At 41.1% G+C, this 23,402-nt stretch overlaps 1 protein-coding gene across 1 annotated transcript in view; it reads left to right on the plus strand.

Annotated features, from left to right (window-relative positions):
• The window catches only part of IL12B (interleukin 12B), a 168,491-nt gene that overhangs the window by 117,899 nt on the left and 27,190 nt on the right, over window positions 1-23,402 (plus strand). The window contains exons 6-8 of the mRNA XM_075766273.1: window positions 93-281; window positions 13,341-13,579; window positions 14,065-14,221. The gene's annotated coding sequence lies outside the window, so the exon portion shown is untranslated. The remainder of the gene's footprint in view (window positions 1-92; window positions 282-13,340; window positions 13,580-14,064; window positions 14,222-23,402) is intronic.

The following is a 23,402-nucleotide window of genomic DNA, read 5'->3' on the forward strand; positions in this document are numbered from 1 at the left end:
ATAAACATATACAGAAGATATAATCCTGAATAAATATAAAAATAACATTTTTGTGGCTTTTAAAACACATCTTTTGCAATCTTCTAATGCAGGATTGGTGAATCATCATGTCATGCTGTCATCTGTGGAAGTGCAACAGGTAGAGGAGCAGTAATCAATGATCCAGCAGAAACCATCTCAGGGCCAACACTGGTGTCCTGGGGCACCATCAGGAGAGCTGTGATGGAAGACAGCTTCTGGAGATGCTCTGCAGGTACCTTGGATCACAATATTTGTGATGGGTGCGTATATTTTATATGAAAATACTGGAAGCAATGTTACCAGATTACTCAAAAAGGTGCCAAAAGCAAGGCAATGCCACAGCTACTATTGTCTGATGGGCATTAAATCATCCATCTTATGTTTATGCATTACAATCCAATCCTTAATTACTCAGCTGCATACTATGTTGATGGAGGACCTGTCTCAACCACTGCCAGGGTGAACTTTGTGGGATGAATCAGCTGCATAGCAAAGCAGTGTTGTGTGCAAGACTCTGCCTTCTTGTTAGAGGCACGGAAAGTCACGGACTGAGTGAATCAGTGCATGAAGGGACAGAAGGGATAGATGCTGAGCAAGTCACCTGAAATCAGACTCCCCAGGGGTGGTTGCTAATTGAATCACTAATTTTTTGGTAATTGTGCTATTCTAATGTACAGCACCAGCACGTGTTTTGTAGCAGTACTGGCAAAGTACAACTGCAGTGAATGCTGATAAGTGTTGTGCTGTGAATAAATGATGTGTTATTGATACAGCAGTAAGTATGGGAGAAAATTGTGCTGAAGGCATCCCAAAAAGGTGCATCCTGATCAGCACACACTTTTTTGGGTTTTTTGTCTGAGCAATAGGAATTGTGCCAAATTCAGCTGGAAGGCTGTTTTGCAAATAGACATGAATGACGTGAAGCTCCTAGATTAGTATCATTAGTGACGTTAAAAAAAAGTTATTAAAAGCTACATATTATGTTTATTAAATCATACCACAGAGGAAAAAAGTCCCTTAGAGTTTGATTTACTGTTGTCCCTCCCATGTGAATAGCTGGGAAAAGGCCATCCTATTTGTTATTTTTATTATAAAGCCATACAGAATAGGTCTTACATTTCATTCTCATCTTCAGGGAGCTGAACCAGTAGGGTAATTTGGGCCTAAACTTATCCAGTTGCTTCCTCTGCCCCACAAAAATGGGGAGACTAAGACAATCAATTGAAATGGTCAGCTAGGAGGCTGAACAATTTTTGCTAATTCTACTGGCAGGAGGAGGTGGGAATCTGCCACGTCCTCACACAGATAGGAAGGAGGTACAGGATGTATATCACAGTTCCCCAGGAGATTTGTTACTAGTAAGTAATTCTGTCCATGCAAAGGACCCTACAGTCATAAAAGAACAAGTGGAAATCCACATGCTGGTATCATGGAATAGGGTTGTCCCACGCCTCTAAGCCCAACTGTGGTGACCCTGCTAAGCACAAGGCTTGATCTTGTCCTTGTGGTTCTCCAGCCTTGTAGGCCCTGCCTTCATTCCCCAATGTGACCTCCGTTTTTCCCGGTCTAGATGCCTTGCAGAGGGATCTAGATAGATTGGAGCATTGGGCAGTGATTGATGGGATGAAATTTAACAAGTCCAAATGCCGAATTCTGCACCTGGGATGGAGTAACACCAGACACAAGTATAAATTGGGAAAGGAGTGGCTGGAGAGCAGCCCTGCAGAGAGGGATCTGGGGGTGGGTGCTGGTCAACAGCAGGGCCAGTATGAGCCAGCAGTGTTCCCTGGTAGCCTAGAGGGCAAACCACGTCCTGGGGGGCATGAAACACAGCAAGACCAGCTGGTCAAAAGAGGTGATTATCTTGCTATATTCAGCATTGGTGTGGCCTCACCTGGAGTGCTGTGTGCAGTGCTGGGCCCCACCATTTACAAGGATGTGAAGGTCCTTGAATGCGCCCAGAGGAGGACAACAAAGCTGGTGACAGGGCTGGAAGGAGTGTCCTGTGAGGAGCAGCTGAGGACTTTGGGCTTGTGTAGTTTGGAGAAAAGGAGGCTGAGGGGCGACCTCATTGCTCTCTGCAGTTTCCTGAGGAGGGGACATGGAGAGGGAGATGCTGATCTCCCTGGTATCCAATGACAGGACGTGTGGGAATGGTTCAAAGCTGCACCAAGGGAGGTTTCGACTGGAACTGAGGAAGCATTTCTATACCAAGAGGGTGGTCAGACACTGGAACAGGCTTCCCAGAGAGATGGTCGATGCCCCAAGCCTGTCAGTGTTTAAGAGGCATTTGGACAATGCCCTTAACAACATGCTTTAACTTTTGTTCAGCCCTGAATTGCTCAGGTGGTTGGACTAGGTGATCGTTGTAGGTCCTCTCCAGCTGAAAATATTCTAATATTCTATTCTATGCCATGCCATGCCATTCTAATTCTGTTCTATATAAGAGTTCTTTGATCTTCAAATGCAGTAGACGTGTTTTGGTATGTCAGCTCTCCTATGACTAAAAATCCTCCTCCTTTTTTTTTATTTTTAATTTTTAAGCATTCATAGGGGTCTGCAAGTATGGCTCTCAAGAGCACATTGTGTCTTTGATTTCATTTTTATTATGGTTTCCCCTAAAAAAAACAGTACAGCTATAAGAGGACTCCACTAAATTGAAAGGTGAATCTCTCTGATTTGCAGATAGTAGCAAAAGCAAGACAAGACAGACTTGGAACAGCCAGTTCAAAACTGGAAATAGGGAAGAAAGGAAAAACTCAAGGGAAAGAGGTAGTATAGTCAGAGGAATTTGACTTTAAATTTTGCTTTTTTTTAGTGGAGAAAGACAAAAGACTTGTATTACATTAATCTTGCCAAATCCTGGTAAGACTTAAAATAGTTGCAGAGATGGTTATACTGGTAAAAGAAAAACACTTTAGAGGATCTAATAAGTTAATTTTCTTGGCAGAATTAGGAAATAATCAGCTGAAGAGAATCAGCGGAGACAGACAATCACAACAGAGAAGGGGGAAAAATCTGTTCAGTGACAAGTCTGGCTCACAATTTAGGAATGAATCAAAAGGGATAAGTAGTATAGTTGCCTGGATCTCAGTTTCACAAGGTACTTAAGTATATGCTTAAATTTAATTATGTAAACTGACTGAATAATTTAGTAGATGACCTCAGCAGAGCCTCTCTGAGTTATTCTATGGTTAATCTCAGCAATGTTAACTTGATGTTTAAGGGCACATTTATGCCAACCATGTAAGTAAATTTGGATTCTAGGGTCCACAACAGCAGACAACTGTTTAATTTTCAGTGTTTATGAAAGAGAAATGGCTAGGCCCTGAAGAGTTAATACATCTATTTCGCTTCTTGCTTACACTGAAAACGAGATCAGCAGTATGTTTATTACATTCCCTAAATCATCCCAGACAGACAGCAACAACCTTTTGCAAGAAGTTTCCTTGCTGGCTGCTTGAGGACAAGTTAACTCCTACTTCAATTCGTTACCTTTGAAGGTGTTTTCCGCACAATTACTTTGATGTTTAGTGGACAAAGTAGAGTGGAATCAGGAGACAAAAATTTAAAAGTATCCATTTGACCTGCACTGCTTGATGCCGCTGTGATAAAATGTAGCTTTTTTTTTAACAGATATTTTGGAAAGATCCATCCAATCTAACTTGAGTCTAAACTACAAATTTATCTCAGCTTCTCTGTAGCAAGTGGCAAGAGACAGGATACATTCAGCCTACCCCAAAAGAGACCCATAATGTAGAATACATTTATCTTCCCCTCTGCTGACCCAATGACTGTCTACTTTCTTGCTAAGTAACATCAGTGGATATGGAGATGACTTTCTGACAAGGGAGGGCCTTCTTATTTTGCTCTGTTGTTATCATCATTTTCTGGTTTATATATATATATATATATATATATATTCCAAAGCTTTAAGATTGTTTCCTTCTATTTTATTAAAGTTTAGCTGACAAGTTGCAATTTTCTTTGATATTGCTCCAGGTCATTGTTTCTGAGGAGTAATGGTTTGTGTGTGAAGTATCTTTGAGATATTCTACAGAAACCCATTTTTGTAGCAACATAATTTTCAGCAGCATATAACCATGAAGGAGACATGCTGGTTCTCCTCATGAAGCAAAGCTGGCACTGGGTTCTACACTTCTGCTAAGAAATCACGGCAGGGGTTTGCTCCAGTGCTGCCCACTTAATAAACATGGTATCTAAAGAGAGTTTTATGGGAGTTAGATAAGGCATTGAAAGATTTACTTCTTTGCCTGTCTCTGGGTTTGATGACTCTCTAGAACAGAAAACAGTTTCATAATTCACACGCCTCTTAAGCACCAGAAGTTTTTTCCTTAATCTTAGAAAACTGTGGGGTAGGAGGATTGTGTTGCCTGCTTTTAAGTTTTGAAGTTTTTGATTTAGAAATGTCTTGCCTTTTTTGAAAAGTTTGTGGATGAGGAAGTTGAAATGAGTTAAAATTAATATTTACAAGACCTTGATACAGTAGTTGGCTTGTCACTTCTTGTACCCCTCTGTCCCTCATAAAGACGACAGGCCTTACTACAGTGTTTTCAGATCTTACAGCCCTCAGCCTGTCCCTGACTAGTTTATCAGGATTTTAAGGTTTTGCATTCCCAGAGGCAGGGTGCAAAGTTCCTTGTCCATCTAATACTAAAAGGGTTCACAATTCCCATGGGAGGACATAATAAACCTGCTCTTTAACTCTGCTGTTATTTATGGAGAAAAACTGTTTGAATAGTCGGGACATGCCTGCTTCGTTTGTGAACACATTCACAAATCCTAAGGGCTATTAAAATACAAGCATAAATATAAAAATACCTGCACCAGGTGGTCCTTATGGCATGCCACTTGTCATTCTTGACTTTGAAAGCTTTAGTCAGTAGTTCAGTGAGCAGCATTTATCCTGTGTGACTCCATAATAATCACAGAAAATAAAATAATCGCAGAATGGTAGGGGTTGGAAGGGACCTCTAGATATCATCTAGTCCAACCCCCCTACTAAACCAGGATTACGTGGAGCAGGTTGCACAGGATGGCATCCAGGCGGGTTTTGAATATCTCCACAGAAGCAGACAGCCTGTTCCAGTGCTCGGTCACCCTCAAACTGAAGTTTTTCCTCATATTGAGATGGACCTTTGTGGTGGGTTGACCTTGGCTGGGGGTCAGGTGCCCACCAGAGCCGCTCTATCAGTGCCCTCATTCACTAGACAGGGGAGAAAAAGTATAACAAAAAGCTTATGGGTCAAGATAAGGACAGGGAGAGATCACTCACTAATTATTGTCACGAGCAAAACAGACTGAACTGAGAGAGGAAATTCATCTAATTTATTACTAGGCAAAACAGAGTAGAGGAATGAGAAATAAAATCAAATCTTAAAACACCTCCCCCCACCCCTCCCATCTTCCTGGGCTCAACTTCACTCCCGGCTTCAACCTCCTCCCCCCTCAGCGGCACAAGGGGACAGGGAATGGGGGTTACGGTCAGTTCATCACACGTTTCTGCCACTTCTTGATCCTCAGGGGGAGGACTCCTGTCATCATTCCCCTGCTCCAGCATGGAGTCCCTCTCAGAGGAGACAGTCCTTCACAAACTTCTCCAACGTGAGTCCTTCCCACAGGCTACAGTCCTTCACAAACTGCTCCAGCGTGGGTCTCTCCCATGGGGCGCAGACCTGCAGGAGCAAACTGCTCCAGTGTGGGTCCCCCACGGGGTCACAAGTCCTGCCAGCAAACCTGCTCTGGCGTGGGCTCCTCTCTCCACGAGTCCACAGGTCCTGCCAGGAGCTTGCTCCAGTGTGGGCTTCCCACGGGCCACAGCCTCCTTCAGGTGCCTCCACCTGCTCCAGCGTGGGGACCTCCACGGGCTGCAGGTGGAATCTCTACACCCCCTCATCCTCCCTCCATGGGCTGCAGGGGGACAGCCTGCTTCACCATGGTCTTCACCATGGGCTGCAGGGGGATCTCTGCTCTGGCACCTGGAGCACCTCCTGCCCCTCCTTCTGCACTGACCTTGGTGTCTGCAGATGTTCTTACATCTTCTCACTCCTCTCTCCAGCTGCAAAAGCTCTCCCTAACTTGTTTTTTTCCCTTCTTAAATATGTTATCACAGAGGCGCTGATTGGCTTGGCCTTGGCCAACGGCGGGTCCGTCTTGGAGCCGGCTGGCATTGGCTCTATCAGACACAGGGGAAGCTTCTAGCAGCTTCTCACAGAAGCCACCCTTGTAGACACACACACACACCCACACACACCCCCCCGCTACCAAAACTTTGTCATGCAAACCCAACACAACCTTCCTGTGTTCCAGTTTGTGCCTGTTGCCCATTGTCCTGTTGCTGGCCACCACTGAAAAGAGTCTGGCCCCGTCCTCTTGACACCTGCCCTTTAGATATTCATAAGTATTGATCAGATCCCCTCTTAGTCTTCTCTTCTCCAGGCTAAACAGACCCAGCTCTCCCAGCCTTTCCTCATACAAGAGATGCTCCAGCCTCCTCATCATCTTTGTAGCCCTTCGCTGGACTCTGTCCAGTAGTTCCTTGTCTTTCTTGAACCGGGGAGCCCAGAACTGGACACAGCCATCACCCAATAGTCCACAAACCTTTCTTGGGCATAAGAAGTAGTTCATGGACTTCCAGAGACAAAAAGTAAATCTACTGATGACAAGCTTAGATTTGTTAATAGGGCTACAGATCTGCTTACTCCAGACCCAAGCCTACTATACACACAGCAAAGTTCACTGTAAATGCTATCTCAATTACTTTCTTTCTGAAAAAAAGCAAAGGTAATATATCTGTAATTGTGATCACAGCATTTATTTTCATAATGTCTTCAAGTATTGCTACAATACATGGATCTCTTTTCTACCAGTGCCTTTGATCTGAACCTAGTACAGGTCAGCCAGATGAGGTATTCGTAGACATTTTGGATCAGCTCACAGCTTTCAGTACTGACCCTATTGACATAAGCCATATCTGTAAATTAATTTGCACTGAATTAATGAAAAGAAAGAAAAGTTGGGGAAATTAAATCCCAGCAAAATCAAACAGCTTGCACAGTATAGTGCCTAGAACATTTTGTATTGGCATTGTGCATAAAGATTTGAGAACGTAACAGCTATTGCATCTCATCCAGCAATTTCCTGTATGAGTCAGTGCAGAGGTATTTATCCCCAAGGAACTTGCAGAAACCTTCATTCTTAAGTCACTTGAAAGTAGAGAGGATGATGCGCTTCAGATTATAAACTCTACAAGTAAGCTCTGTAGTGTGGTCTGTAGTCCTGACCTAGTCTTGGTGTCTGGGCAGCATTCAATGGCATTTCCATCCAGCCTGTAAAAGTCACCAAAAAGTTCCCAGGGCTTTTGGTTCCATTTGTTTAGGCCCAGATAAGATGGTCTTTTCTAACTTTATTTAGTGTGATTCCATTTGAAAACCTTATTTGTCATTCATAAGGCCAAATTTTCATTAGGCCAAATTTCACTTTCACTTTGGAAAAATAAGAGCTTCAGGAGGATTTGGGCTCACCTGCCTTAGAGAAACATTGACTTTAACTTTCAGCAGTTGTCTTCAAGGCTTCCACATTCATTAGAGTTTACAAAGCATTTCCCTTGTCAATGTAGCTTTTTAAGTAGAGAAACTGCCAGTTCATACTCCTTCTCCCAAGTTCACCTCCCTTTGTACAAGTGTGTCTTTCTCCTTAGCTGTGGCTCCTCCATGTCACCGTAGTGTAGGCAACAACAGGTCTTTACTGTGACCAAGCAGTCTTAGAAAATCACTGAATAAACTTTGTCACTAAAATCTGAACTTCCAAATTGTGGAAACAAGCCATAGCTCAAGTTGAAGGGCATTAAGTTCCCTTTTTCCTTATCTTACATTACCCTCTAGTGGCTGAGTGCTTGAGCATCAGCATCTAAAGAAAAGAAGTTAACTAAAGGTTTTCATGCATTGTTCTTTAACTGAACATACCTGACCTTTAAACTTCCGATACTTTTACCTTTTTTTTAGGAAAAAAACCAACTTTCTTCAAAACAATAGAAAACTTGCAAAATCAATCCGAAACAGTTTATCTTTGAAGGAAATGAATCTGAGGAACAGGATCTTTCTGCCAAACAGGAGAAATGGTTTTCAACAGTGAGCAATAGAGAACCACAGTAGGAAGATAAAAATAGGCCCTAAAAATGGATAAAGGTCTATTTTTATCTTCCTTGACATCTTTCCAGACTAGGTAAGGAATGGGAAAGGCAAAAAGGCAATGAGTTTAAATATTAAATACTTAGGAAAGGACGAGTATATTAAAAACTTCCATTTTTACTTGTGGTTGTCATGGAGGAACAATCATTCAGGGTTCCTAGGGAATAAAACCATTTTAAATTTCAGCTTCTATTTCCAATTTCCAATTCTTTTAAGGGTTTGGAAGGATTTATATAACATAAATTGATCCATGTATTTATTTCAAGGGATTAGCCGATGTAATCACTAAAATGTCTTGCATTGTTCAGTTTGTTCATTCTCAATTATCATTCTAATTTATCGAAGAGTCAGAACATTGCCTATTATTATTAACAGATTAACATACTCTCATTAGCTTAATTCCAGTTAAAGCAATAAAATAAATCTCAGGGCAATCAGGTAACTTTTCATACTTCTGTTATTCACAAAGGAATGGAGAGATTCAGATGTGTATTTCCTTCAGAACAATTACATTAAATTTAATATTTCTCTGACTTTGGTTACATTAGAAATGTTCAGCGAGTACTCATGATGTGCTGTTTGCACTGTCATGGTAATGAGTTATGTGAATATTAGTTCTGTTCTGGCAGAATGACTTACGTAAATAACCAACGTGATTTTAGTTACGAATATAAGAACAGAACGTTCAATTTGAAATTACATTGTTTGAGTGTGATTCTATTTTTTATTGTAACTAACAGAAACAATTCAATCAAATTTGCATTACTGACCAATAGTTAGACACTTCACGTGATATATTTAATGGCATTATTTCTTCTAGCAAATCTTTCCATAAGAATTATATAGCAAAGCAAACTCAGCAGGCATTCTTGATGAAGGCTTTTCAAATAAACATATAATATTATTAAAAAATCATTCAGAATATATTGGAGCTTGGAACTCCAAGCATGTGAATATTTATGAGTCACAAAACAGTCCCTAAAATATGATCAGATCAACATTTGTTTGTAACTGGAACAAAATGTACAGCATTATTCCCCCCACCACTCAGGCCTAGTATGTGCAATGGACCTAAAGACCAAGTTGTTGGGGGTTTTTTTTGCTGCTCCCCAAATGACAGCAACTGCCCAAAAGAGCATCCGCTCTGTCCATGGAACTTCACTTCAGTAAAACTCAGGCATTGTCGGGGATGTTTTATGTCTTGCAGTCCCAAACAGCTGGGTACTGCGAAACTTCAAAGAAAAGAAATCATGCCCAAATATCAGCACAGCACAAATGTACTGTGCACAATTTCTTGGGGTTTTTTGCCCCAGTGGGTTTGCTATCTGCAAGCATCCGACTGGTCGCACTCCGTGCCCTCAGCATGGGAAGAGTATATTTGTTCTCTGCCACAGGCTTCCTCCATTGCAGAGACACGGAGCTGCCCTGCATCCACGCTGCAATACCACCTCTCCTCTTCCCTCTGGACTGTGCTGCTGCATGTCACCTGGTGCAGATGTGTGGAGGACCCACACTGCAGACCTCCGCATGGCCCCACGCCCAAAGAGACCCAGGTGCAAGACATGTTCCTCAGGCAATAAATATGCTCTGCTGCTTCTTCCCACCTACAGATCATTCATGTAGTGGTAATGCACTCTTTGGGTTTCCCCACACACATTATCTTTACCTACTTACACATTTTCCTAGTCAAACATGAGAATTCCATCTATTTATCCAAATTCAAAGAATAAGTGCTACATTGTATACTCATTTTTTTGATCTGAACAATCCTAGTTACTAGTATAGCACTTCTAGGTGAGTTGAATCCCACAGTAATGCTGCTAGCATTGCTTGTGCTAACCATAGTGATATTCAGGGTCGTGTAACGATTAAGGAGGAACTTTTCTTGTTCACTCTCTCTTTGACAGAGACTAGCCTGTGGGAGGTTGTGCTGTTGCCCCCCATCCCCCCAAAGACAGTGCTTTTGCTAAGGTGTTTCTGGGGCTACCTCAGGGACCAATGCGACCTGTCCTGGATGGCAATTTATTGCAAAGAGTGTAGTGGTCAGGAACCAGAAGAGGAATTTCCAGTAACCTCTGTTATACAACAGCAGTTCTTCAACTTCCATTTTCAAGTGTCCTGTTATCGCCAGTATTTTCTAAGTCCTTTGTCAGCAGGACACAGTGCTAATAGTAGAAGTGTTAGTGTAGGCAAAACAAGGCTGTTTTTAATAATGAGTTAAAAAGAACTGAACATGAGGAAAGGAAGTGAGGCATCATGCAAGCCTCAGTTTATACTACTTACACTTACAGAGAGAGGCCCAAGGTCAATTAGGACCAGGAAAAAACCTGCCAGGTTCAAGTTACAGCGGTGGGAAATTCAGGTGAGTGTGGCTGTGCCATGCTTGCTCTGGGATGAAACAGAGCGTGTCTCGTACAACACCTGTGGGATGGCACATCCTGTGCTGTGCACACACGCAAGGGTTAATCTTCCAAAACTGAAATGCGTGCTATAAGTCTAGCCATTGAAGACAAGATTCCCAGTTCAAAGTTCCTGAGACACTCTGCCTGTCAGGGATTCAAATCTTCCAAGGTCTCTATATGCCATAGCTTCTACTTCTCTCTATGAATTGCAAGTTCTTAAGCTTTCTTACATTCTAGGCAGTTTTGTTTTGTTGCTTGTGTGGAAGAACCAAAGCAACAGAACAAAAAGGTCTCTGGCTTTCTTTGACCCTTCCCAGGAAAATGTCATTTACATAGTCATGAAATACTCCCTGTCTGTATCCTCCTCTCCTTCCTCATGCCTAACCAGGTGCTGGACCAAATTAAGTACAGAATTCTAATAAATGATAGAGCTTCTCACATATCCCTTTATATCACATCTTAGCCTTCCCAGTATGTCACAAGAGATTAATTAATTCTTCTGAATTAAGAACAGATAAAGTCACATCCTCCCTAGGATCTTAAGATGAGGTTTTCTGTGGTGTTTAGCTCAAGGTGATCACTTGTATGAAAATAACGTGTCTCAATTTGTCATTGCAAAGAATGGTCACATCACATTTTGAATACAGGAATATCTGAAGCCTTTTTATATGTTAAAGGCAGCAAATTTCCAGGGCTGTTGAGCATATGAAACTGCTGAGAAAATCACCATAAGGTTCAAACTTTTCCACCCATGAGTAGGCCAGACAGTGCCAGTACAGAAGAGGCCTGAACTCTGTTTTTACTGTCCCTTTTGATTTCAGCCTTGGAGACAGGGAGGGAATTACCACTAATCCTCTAGAGCTATATGATCTGGTGCCCTGATGACCACTGAGTTTAGATTCTGATTATGAGACCATTTTCATCCCCTTCATGCAACTTCAGTGGAAACTAATATTTCTTAGAAATGGAAATTTTTTTAGTAAAATCATTCTCTTTTAATTTCATTGTATTCCTATCTTGCTTTGCTTTGTCTTGTATGAAGACTCTGCTTTGCTAGCCTCCTTCCAAGGTTCAGTGATAACAAGACACAGGTGCTCACAGCTAATTCCTAGTTGAAACACCTTCCTAAACACACCCTTTTGGCTGGAAGGTATAAATTACTGTGGTGCCTGAGGGGAATGAAAAGATGTTATTTTGGTTGTAGGGTTCTACTAGGACTCTCAGATAGATGCAGACCCATGTATGTTGTTGCTGTGATGTTCTCAGGTAAGACAAGAATATGAGAAATTCCTTAGATTTGTATTCAACGCTACTTATTTCTAGCCAGAGCTTTCTGCTTGGTTTTCTTTGTATTCTGTGAATGCTTATGCAGTAGGAACCACCAAAAATAGAGCAATTAAATAAGCTGAAGTATCAGATCTAAAAATCTGTAGTTTCTTGTGATAGAAATCCTTGGAGGAAGTGCTTTCTCATGGTTCTTTCAACTCTTAAGCTAAAATCACATTTGGCATACATAGAGAACTACCTTTATTTCAGTATGTTTTTGCCTTGCTTTTGCAAGTGGCTCACAGGTTAGGAGATGAGGGAAGTGGGGGACTAATCATTTAAAGTGAATTTAATAAATGTTGTATAAGCCTCAGTAATGTCCACTTGAACTTAGTTCTGGCTGAGGTATTGGTAGTAGTTCCTACATCTGCATAGAAAATTTCTTGTTTTCAAGGCCTTACCCCTGTTATATATTGAGCATGATGTCATATAGTATGGAATATCCCTTTAGCCAGTTTGGGCCAGTTGTCCTGGCTGTGTCCCCTCTTGGCTTCTGGGGCACCCCCCATCTTCTTGTTGGCAGGGCAGTATGAGAAGCTGAAAAGTCCTTGATTTGGTGTAAACATTGCCTAGCAACAACCAAAACATCAGTGTGTTATCAGGATTATTCTCATCCCAAATGCAAAACACAGCACAATACCAGCTACTAGGAAGAAAATTAATTCTATATTTCAGCTGAAACCAGGACACTTGGTTATTTTCCTGAAGAAAGCCCCCTGTTTGACTACCACCCTGTATTTCTTAGAATCTACCTATATGGTAAAGAAAGGAAACTTTTTGGCTATCTCAAAAAAAAAAAAAAAGAGGGGAGAGGAGGCTGCATTGCTGAAATAAATGTTTCTTAATTAATTGATTGGCCACAAAATATATTAAGAAAATAATCTAGGGAACCCCTGGGCTAACTTATAGCTCAGCTGTTTCCAGGCAGAAAGGAGTTTATATTGGTGCAGCATACTTACATTGGTGTAACTGTATCTGTACCAGAGAGGCTGTGATTGTGCCAGCCCTACAGCTGCTTCTGCTCACAAGGGGTCTCATTCTGACACCATCAGAATTCTGATCTTATTTCTATGGGCAGATGTCCACAACAGGCTCTAAACACAAAACATCATGGTGGTTTTGTAGGTCTTCTGCTCTGTTAAATACAGCATAGAAATTGTTGGTGGATGTTAAGCCAGACAAAGATAAACTGGAATGTGAGTCAGGAATGAAAAGTTGGAGCTTTCTAACTCTCATGTATTGACAGGAAATCTAAAACTCATTAAAATGTAGCCATTGAATGATGGAACAAGATATTATTTCTCACATAGGAGAGCTGGAGCCCTAACTTGAGAAATGTGGGTACTGTATGAGTAATTATTATTTTTTTCTTTTTGGGCAGAAATGCATTTACCTGACAATGTGGATGATTATCTTGCTGCTTAGTACCTTCAGAAACAACCATATCTGAAGAGAATCAGAAATTCAGACAAGCATCCATGTGTGCCTGACACCTTGATCAAAATTCAGTGTTTGTACAAGCTGCAGAGACTCTCCTGCGCCAGCTGCTATATCTGAGTGCCTAATGAAATACAACCACAGTACAAATCCTTCTGGACTTGAGTCCTTAACAGCATTTAGGTAAGTTAGAAAAAAATTCCAAACCTTGTAGCTCAGCTGGTGGTTGGGCAGATTTGGAGTTACCTATAATTATGCTGCACATGATATTCTGATTTCTGCATAAGACAATCTTGGACTAAATTGTTAGAGCTTCTATGAAAAATACAGGAAAGCAAGGTATTGTGTAGAGATGGGAATATCTCTCACCACTTTGAGAAATCCATGAGAAACAGAGGCAATAGAAGGGCTTGTTTCTTTCATGACTGGAAAGTGTACCAGTTTGATTTTTAGGCTGTACTTCCAAACTGGGTACGTGCAAATAGGTAACCCTGGCTGGATTTAAATATGGTAAAAAGCAAGAGAAGATTTAAGGGAGCAGATCTACACACTGGCAATTTCTCTTGCCTCCCTTATCCACTTCATGGCAAGATAGTCCTGCTAATAATGTGAAGTAAATTAGACTTTAACAAAACACCCTGTTAAAGAAAACAATTCTTATTTTAAAGCTGGTTTTGGTCATTATACTTACTAAGCAAAGGATGCGAGGGGCTGGGAGGATGCACAATGCCAATGTCTGAACCCTGTGGGACCCACAAAGAAAGCAATATTGAGACTGAAGACTGTAGTTCAGGACACACTGTGCATTGGAGAATCACCTCTAAGGTGGGAAATTTTATGACACAGATTTTGACTTCTGAGGGCTAAGAAGCTGAGAGCTTATTTCACTATCTGTATTTGAAACAAGTCTCCACAAAAATGAAGAAGCCTTTTTCAATGAAAAGGGTAGCTTTCTCATAATACTTAAAAGAAAATATGGAATTTTTCTTCACCTCAAGAAGATGATACCATTCCTCAATTCTAAATATGGGTTTGTATATGTGTGTGTATTTTTTTCCTCAAACCACACTGCTGTTGTCAAAACTGTCTAACTCTCAAAGACAACAGAGAAAATATTGCAGAACTGAGAATCTGATTTGGGAATACTATGTCAGTGGTGTTCTGACAGTTTTAACAAGGGGATCCACAAAACAGCTCTTTTCTAGCAGCAGTGAAACCTCTAGGGAAACTTGTGGGTATGTGTTTGCCAAGATGAGAGATAAAGGCTGAGATTCATGGTAAGAAGACTGTAGAGTTTGTAACATGCTTTGTGATATGCTGCTATTGTTGCTTGGATGATTAAAAAAACCAAAGAACTTCTAACACAGTAGTTTGGAAAGCAAATAAAGTTGGATATTTCTTTTTGGATTTTTTTATTAACTGAAGGGATAGATTGTCTGTGAACTGGTACCAGAAACACCACACACACACTATGTGCAGTACTTGAGCATTCTCAGAACAAGTGCTCACAGATGAAAAATAACAAAATCAAAGGTTGTGGGAAGACTTGTATTCATGGGACGCAGTTTAATGTCAGGACAACCACCACTGAGCTATAACTTAAAGGACTGAGGCTGCAATGCTTTTACCCTGGCCGTGAGCTGCACGGGGACATGTCTGAACTGCTGTAGGACCAGTCTTCCAGCCAACCCACCCGAGGCTCAGTGTCACACACAGCAACCAGCACACAGAGTGCCCCAACCAGTTTATTCTGACCTCAAAATGTCTATCCTGCTTTCAACCACCCCCCAAGGCCCCTGTTTTGGGGAGACGATATAGTGTTTTTTCTGTCCATGTACCATCCCAGTTAATGAGGAAAGTCTGGAAGAATGACGAGATGCTGGTTTTGCCAACCTTTTGATTTGTTCCCTATAAAGCACAGCTTAAAGCAACTAAGTTAAGAATATGTTTTGCTCACATATTTGATAAGCCAATTAATGGGATAAGGATCAGAGAGGACTTTTCAGTGAGATTCAGTAAAGGACTTTGGGAGATCCTTTAGCCTTTTTCTGGCAGTAGGAGATGTGGTCCTTTTTTTCAGGTGTTTCATCTCAGAAATTCCCTGGAAGTAGAGAGACTTATTATGCTCATTATACTCAATATAATGTCCTTGGTCTTTCCTGCTGTGTTACTGTGAGACACTGGTTTTGTAATCTTCAATTTTAAAGATATTTAGAAGCGTATTTCATAGTTTAGGAAGGGGCTGTTCAAGGGATGCTTTGGAGTAAACATCTTGTGTAGTTGTGATGATGGGGGATTGATCTTGGTGATCCAGTGACTTCCAATTTCTTCTTTTAATAGGCGTTTCTTTTTAAAGAAAACATGTTTCATAAAGAGATATCTCAAAGGGGATAAATTTCTTTGTGATTTTTTTTTTAATTCTTCCTCAGGGCAAAAAACATGGATGTATGAACTCTTTGACCGTTACTGAAACATGTGGGTTTTCTTTCCAAAGTGTCAGCTACTTTTAAACTTGAATCTACCAATTAAGGGCATTATATTCATACACATGGAAAATGAAGGACGAAGAAAAGAGAATTGCCCCAGTGAGTTTCCCCACTTCATACCCCTATTAGTGTTGTAAAAGATCTCTTGATGTCATGGGAGTGAAGCTCCCGGAGACGTTTTCCACCCACCCATGAGACGGGAAGTCCAGTGTATAAGAATTACATTGTTTTCTTTAATTCCTTAATTATTTTATGATTTTGTTCCTATTGAAGCAAGAGGTTTGAATGCTTATGAAGACAGACAACCAGCACAGAATAAATGGTCACAGGCGCTGAAGAAGCTATGGCATTTCACAACACTGCGTGCCCCCAAACGCTGTGCTTTCCCTGTGCCTATGAGGAGGGGAGCTCATCTCCATAGTTATTCTGGCATCAGCTTCATCCCTGCAAATTCTGTTTGCTGAGACACAGCAACAGGCTGAAGAGGACTAAAGGGGCCCTAAGACATGGAGAGGAGAGTCTTCTCCACTGTGGAGTGGGAACCACCTCTGTAGAAGAATCGCTGTGAGGAATTTGGATGGCTGCAAGATGTTTGCAATCCAGGCTCTGCTAAAGAGCCATGTTACCTCCTCCTGCAGCCTTAGGGTAAATTTGTAAGATTGCTTCAGCACACTGCTGCAGAACAGAGCAGTCCTGCTTCTCTCCATGTTTGTCACTGGTTTGCAACCACATGCTCTTGGTGCTGGGCCATGGAGCTAATCAGCCTCTGCTGAAAGTAAAGGCTGATGAGCGAGGAGGAGCAATATTTCCAGCAGGCAGGACTTGTAAGTACACCTGGAGAAAAGCAAAGTCTCTCTCCTGTTTTGGTTCTGGAAGCCCTTTGACTCTGGGCAATTGCCTGGGCCATGGAGGAGCCCCAGGGTGGTAGTGCAGCACTATCTTGGGGACATGTGCCTTGGGAATGGGCACAGCTGCCCAGAGGTGTCTGATTCAGCCAAAAACATGAACTGGGTATAGGGAGAAATAACAAAAGGGAAGTAGACTGAAGAAAAGAATTGACTGTATGTTTCTTTAAGGAATCTTTTTGGAGTTTGTTAATTCTGAGATGAATTGTGAGCAAATGAGTGAATTGTCTTGCAAGTGATATCACCCTTGAGATGAGTCTTTAACAGGGATTTATCTGTCAGAAAGTGGCCTGAAACTACTCAAACTTTCTATGAAGCTACCCATTAAAGATCAGTGGCTTTCAGTCACTGTAGATTAAGGTTGAAAGCGAATTTCTGATTCATAGGTAAAAGACTCATTGTCATCCTCTACGTTGGAAATTCTTTATATAATTTCTTTCCCATTTTTGTGTTATTTGCCTAAACAGAGAATAGGACTGACCTTGTAATTAAAGCACATGGCAGAAGCAAATCATATGTTTTTGTGTTACTTTAGTCAGGTAACATAATCTTTCAGTATATTAATTTCTCAATTTCAAATGCCATGGTAATCTACACTGAGACCTTCTGAGTTCTATCAGAATAGTCAAGTCAATGTCAAATTATTGGAGAGAAGGTACAAATGCTTAAATAATATTAAAATAATGAAGGCAGTTGCAAAATACTAAGTTGAAAGGGAAAGTTGTGTCAGGTAACATATTCTGCTGTGAACTAGTGGCACTCTTCTTGGTGGATTGAACTTTGACAGTCCAGTTGCTTTGGGCATACCTGAATGTCATTCTCCATTTTTAAAGAATGTGGATTACAGCACTGTTTCACTTAAAGAAAAATTACTTTCATCCTGTCATTTGCTTTCAGATTATGTAATACAGCTCAAAATTACATTACCTTGTATTTTTTCCACTTAAAATACATGCCACATGGTTCTTGTGTAAGATCATCATTTTTCTTACCTTTTCTTTTACTTCTCTCCTTTCCCTTCTCTCCTTTCCTCTCATCACTTTTGCCTTTTCTTCCAAAAAATGCATATGCAAGATAAAATCTAATTGTGTTTTCACAGTGGGGTGGTTGTTTCCAGGAAAATAATGCTCACTAATAGTAGACTCTGTTCTTCACATTTAATTTGCATAACAGGTAGCATTATGTCACTGAGTAGTAGGTTAAAAAGCAATGTGATGCAGACACCAGTATAACTCCTAGTATAGACTACTTTGTGCCCTTTGCAGGGTCGTCCAAAGCGAATTCACTTGTTCAGGACAGGTTCCTGATTTTTTTAAATACCAGTTCAATTTGCATTAGTTCTCTTGTTCTGAAGCTGGCCAAGCTTTCAGCTTGAACAATTCTTCATTTCCCATAATCAGATCTTTTTGTAAAAACCATTGGCAAGATTTGGTTTTGATATCATCTTATGTCACTGCATACTTGCATTGGTCATATGGACTTTGTTGGCACACCAGAAGTGAGACTTGCAGTCACATTGGAAAATACATTAGTTGCCCAATTTGAATGTCAGAAATACATTTGAAGTTTCTGATTCCAGCAGTCTGATGGCAGCAGCAGTCTCAAAAATGCTAATGAGGTCTGGGTTTAGTGAAAATGTTCATAAAGTTCAAATAAACTGCAGTTTCTGTTGGGTTTTTTTGAAAAATCACTGAGCTTTGAGAATTCAGGATCTGGTTTAAATACTGCAGATGACTCCTTGGTAAAAAAGGGCATGAACCAAAGCCTAGAATTAAACACAAGGAAAGCTTAAACTTGGATATAAAATGCAAACTGGAATGTATAAACTCTAGTCAACATACATGATTCAAGTCAGGCATTTCATGCAACTTTATTTTTATTACCCTCAAAGCAGCAGAGGTTCTGCTGAAATGCACTCCAGGGAAGTGAGCATAAAGGGAATGAAAAGGGATAAGAGTCAGTGTGGTGGGGAAATTCAGCGGTAAGCCTGGAGAATGAAACTCACCTTGTCTGTGATGAGAAGGATGTGGAGGAGAGTAATAGGAACTAGCAGGTAAGGAAGGCAGCTGGGACACTGCAGAGGAGAGAGGATGGGGACAGGGTGGAGAGTGTGGGGCAGAAGGCTCAGAGGGAATGAGGCCAACCATCATCCACAGTTGTCAGAGCAGAAATAAACCAGGGACTTGAGGTTTCTGGCGGTCAGCAAGACTGTTTCCAGCAAACAGGGACAAAACCTATTACTCAAAGTATGTGTCTCGTCCCATCCTACTTGCACAGATGATGGCCCTCCCTGGCTCTCACCATGTCTGTTTTTGCCTGTTTGTGGATGTCCAAAGGCTCCTGATGACCTATACAGTGACAACGTGACAGGACATGGTGGGACTTCTGTATTTCCAATTTGGTTTTGTTTTTTGTAAGTACTGAAAAGTACTGACAGAATAGCCACAAAAAAATTACTCAAATCACAAGTCAATTACTAAGATATGTGTAAAAGCCCCCAAAAATAACTTCCATTAGAAGGGTGGTGGTTTGGCTATGGGAGGGGATGAAAATCAAACACCTCTACAGCTGATACGAGTGCTAACTTGTATCAGAGCATCTGGGCTCTTCTGTCAAATCAGAAATTCTATTCAAAAAATAATCTTCATAGTTTATTCCAATGTTTTATTTTGCCAACAGCTAAGCACTGATTAGTATTTTTAAGATGTGTCCACTTAGTTTTTCTTCTTATTTGACAGCGCCTGGAGTATGAAATTAAAATCCTCATTGTTTGTATTTAATCTCTGCTGAGAAATCAAATCCTTTAATTCCTACTGCCATTTCACAAATCACATCTGTAAATACCAGGAGTGAAACCCTCACCCAGTGAAATGAACACAAGAGGTTTTTTTTCATTCTGAGTTAAATACTCCATTACTTAAAGGGGGCAGAGATATAACTTCAGTTCTTAAGCACCTAGAAACCATTAGCTAAATCCTGATTCCAAAAATGTCAGTGTAAAGTTGTCATTCATAGTTACAGGACTGTGTATTGAAATGAAAAGTGTGACACGATAATTAATTGGTTGATGTCTAATATAACGTGGTAGGATTTTATGTCAAAGAAAAGCATTAGAAATTGATATTTGAAAAGTTCTCCTCAGAAAATGAAGAAAATCAGCTTCTTTACCATTATTTTTAATAGATGATACTGATTTTTCAGTGTGAGAGATTTTTCTATGTAGAATATGGTAATTAAAACTCTAAAGAGCAAATGATGAACTGGTCAGCAGGACAAGATATGTACACAATAACGGTACAGTTAAAGAGAATTAGCACATGTTCTGTGCTCTAAGGATGCTATCTCTTTTAAATCTATTTACACTGTCAGGAGTGCTTGGGTTTCAGTGTTGTTTTTAAATAATACCTAAGGGTTTTTTCCTTATGTAATGTTTAGTTTTTCCACTGAATTTTGAGTTGGGCTTTCAGCCCCACTGAAGAGATACAATCTGATGCCACACAACCCTGCTCCACTGGCAGGAGATGATGATGACATGGTAGCACTGTTGAGTTTCAGCACATGAGTTTGCATCAGAGCTTGCAGGTTCTTTCCCTGACATACAGAGAAATGAAGTTCGCAGAGCTGTGCTTACAGAGACAGGTAAAACCCTTTTCCACCAGCTTGCGGGCAGGCATGCTTCCCCTGCCAGATGAGTTCTGAAGATATTAAACACTGAAAACACAGGTTTTCTGGTCTTTATGTTTCACTGGATCAAATTACCCTCCTGTCCCCAGCAAATGTGTTTTCTTCCCTTTATTCACTGGATCTCTAAAGGTCTTGAAATGTCTCTCTCCCCATCCTCCAGCTGGTAGCTACATGGAGACACCCTTCACTCCATCAGCTGACCCACTGTGACAGCAGTATCCATGGCTCAGTTTTCATGCTCTTGGGATATGATCTTCTACAGACCATATGTCTTCTACTGACCATATGTCACTTCTGGCTCTGGAGATGACTGACTCAAGAAAACCTGACAAATTTATTATACTTTTTCCCATACAATAACATTTCTGTCTGAGAGAGACGTGTCAGGGTGAGATTTCCAAGTTTCTTTGAGCTCTGCCTTTAGCTCAGGAGGTTGTGTTGCATGAACTTTATCAGAGATATTGGAGGGGAGGGGAAAATTTGTGTGTGCACACACGTGTGTGTAAACCCACCACTTTGCTGATAACGACTGTGCTGCTCTTGATACTCATACGACTGCTACGACAGGTCACTTTCCTGTGACAACAAGGAGCCAGTTGCAGGCTTCTGGGTTTTGAGGTCGTTAGGTCTTACAGACAGTTCTGGGGGAAGTACTACAGTGAATACAGACTTATGTCTTCTTTGGAAGGCTTACTATTTTATTACATAATAAAAAGAGGTCCACTTCTGACTCATTGTATTGTTTTATTTCCCCTAATATGTAAATGAAACCACAGAGTTGTTTTGACTGGAGCTGGTTATTGCATCCCTAGATAACCAGTCAGCAACTGGAAGCTTTGCTAAAGCTGAGTACGCTATGCAAATTAGTGACTGCGTACTCCACCTCTGGCAGCTCTCAGAAGGAAACAGCAAAGTTTTTAACAGAACAAAACTGGCTTAGTATTTCAAAACTGAAAATTAGAACTGTGCGGAGAAATTATGACTGCATGAGGAAAAAGTCACTATTTTGAAATAACGTTCAGCACATTAAAATAACACACAGGTAGTCCTGAATGGCCAGTTTTAATCTGAAGCTCTTTTATCTTGTGGTGAGTTAGAAGGTGGACATGAGCAGCACATGGAGGAATTTGCAGTGAATACCCACAGCACTCTCAGTAGTCAGGGATGCCATGTACTGAATGTAGTTTCAAAACAGTGATTCTTTTCTCATGCTGCGAAGGAGGCGGCTGTGGCCCCCATATCTTAGCTGGAACGTACAAAGGATACCACTGGCATGGTGGAGTTGTCCTGCACCCTGCCATGAATGTGCACAGGCACCCATGTCCAGCCAGCGTTTCTATCAGCTGCTGCGGTGACTGCCTCTGGAGACTTGTTCTCTCTGTTGGTTTTTTGGATTGGCTTTTTTTTTTCCTTTCCATTGACCCGTTTCAGCTTTGTTGGGCTCGATACAACTCTTTGTAAGGAAAATATTTCCTTTACTTTCTGAGGCAGAGAAATCACTCTCAGTGAAAACAGCCAACTTCTTGCAAGACCAGAGTTTCCAAGAAAGATAAAATGAATCTGAGGAACTGCCATTTGACTATGTCATCATGTGGCTGTTTTCATACAGACCCTTTTTTCACTGAAGAGCATGGATTACTCTGCATGGTGAAAATGGCCAGTAAATGAGAAAAAACATGGGGGGGGGGGGGGGGGGGGGGAAGGGAGGTCTGAGGGCTTCTTCTGGGCATTCATTAAAAATATGTCAGCCAAAATCATTGTTAGCCTATGCAAAAAGATCAGGAAAAAGGTAAAATCAGTGCTTGCTCTGACTAAACCAATAGGCTTGGTGAGAGAGACAGCAGCAGTGGCTGCTCCCAGAACTGTTTTCTTGCTGTTCCCTGCCAAGAAATCCCAAAGCCCTTATTAGATCTCTAGCGATGCAGATGGGAAGACAAGCCCCTGCCTTTCTGTGATGGCAGCTGTGCTGGGGACTGTTCTGCACTGATCAGAAGCTGGAGGACTGGCTCCTGCTGGCACAGCGCGAGGCGGTACTTGGGGAGTAGTGCTAGTGTGCGTGGGGGTGTCTCATGCAAACAAATCCACACCTTTGGGGTCCACATAGACCCCACACAGGTCCCTCATGGTGGCCGGGGGGGGGAATGGGGCCATCACTCGCCCACGCAGTCTCACCCTGGCCTTCCTCTTTGCCTCTGTGGTTTCACCACAATACTTAGGTCTTTAACAGGTTTGTAAAAAAAAAAAATTCCAATCTTTTAGTAAACAAAAGGTTTCAGTCTCAGACAGAGAAGATGTTGCTGAAACTCTAAGTGGTTTCTTTTGTTTTCAGTGAAATTTCAGTGAGAGGAATTTTCTTTTTTATCAAATGTTCCATTACCTCAGAAAGTCATCAGGTTGGAGAAAAGAGGTCCAAATATCTGGGAAATAATCAAAACTAATCTAGAAAGGCTGGAACCACAGGCAAAATGGACTTAGAGTGCTTTTTATTAGTACGTTTTTTAAAAAGTCCTTAACACTAAGATTCCCCAAAACTAGATTTTGAAATTTTACTTTAAATGCTCCTACTTTTCTTTCCTTCTGTTTCCTTCTTTTTTTTCTCTTATTTTCTTTGTTTCTTTCTCTCTTCCCCTTGCCCTCCCCCTCAAATCTATCAAGACAACTTGCTGAGTGCCTGCTATTTTTTTAATATTTATAGTAAAACTTTAAACCAATTCCAGAGCAATCTAAGACCTTCTTATCTCTGTATAGCCATTTCAGCTCCCAAAAGCTGCCGAAAGCTAAACTAATTTGTACAAATTTTAGCACCTTCTTCCTTTTTACATAGCACAAACATTTATAAAGAACAGCTTTCTCACAGATATTAGTACATCCACCCTGCTGATATCAATGGTTGCTAGAAACTTGCAAAACACAACGGTCTGAGCATCACTA

Source organism: Balearica regulorum, chromosome 14 (genome assembly GCF_011004875.1).
Source record: "Balearica regulorum gibbericeps isolate bBalReg1 chromosome 14, bBalReg1.pri, whole genome shotgun sequence".
Lineage (NCBI taxonomy): Eukaryota > Metazoa > Chordata > Aves > Gruiformes > Gruidae > Balearica > Balearica regulorum.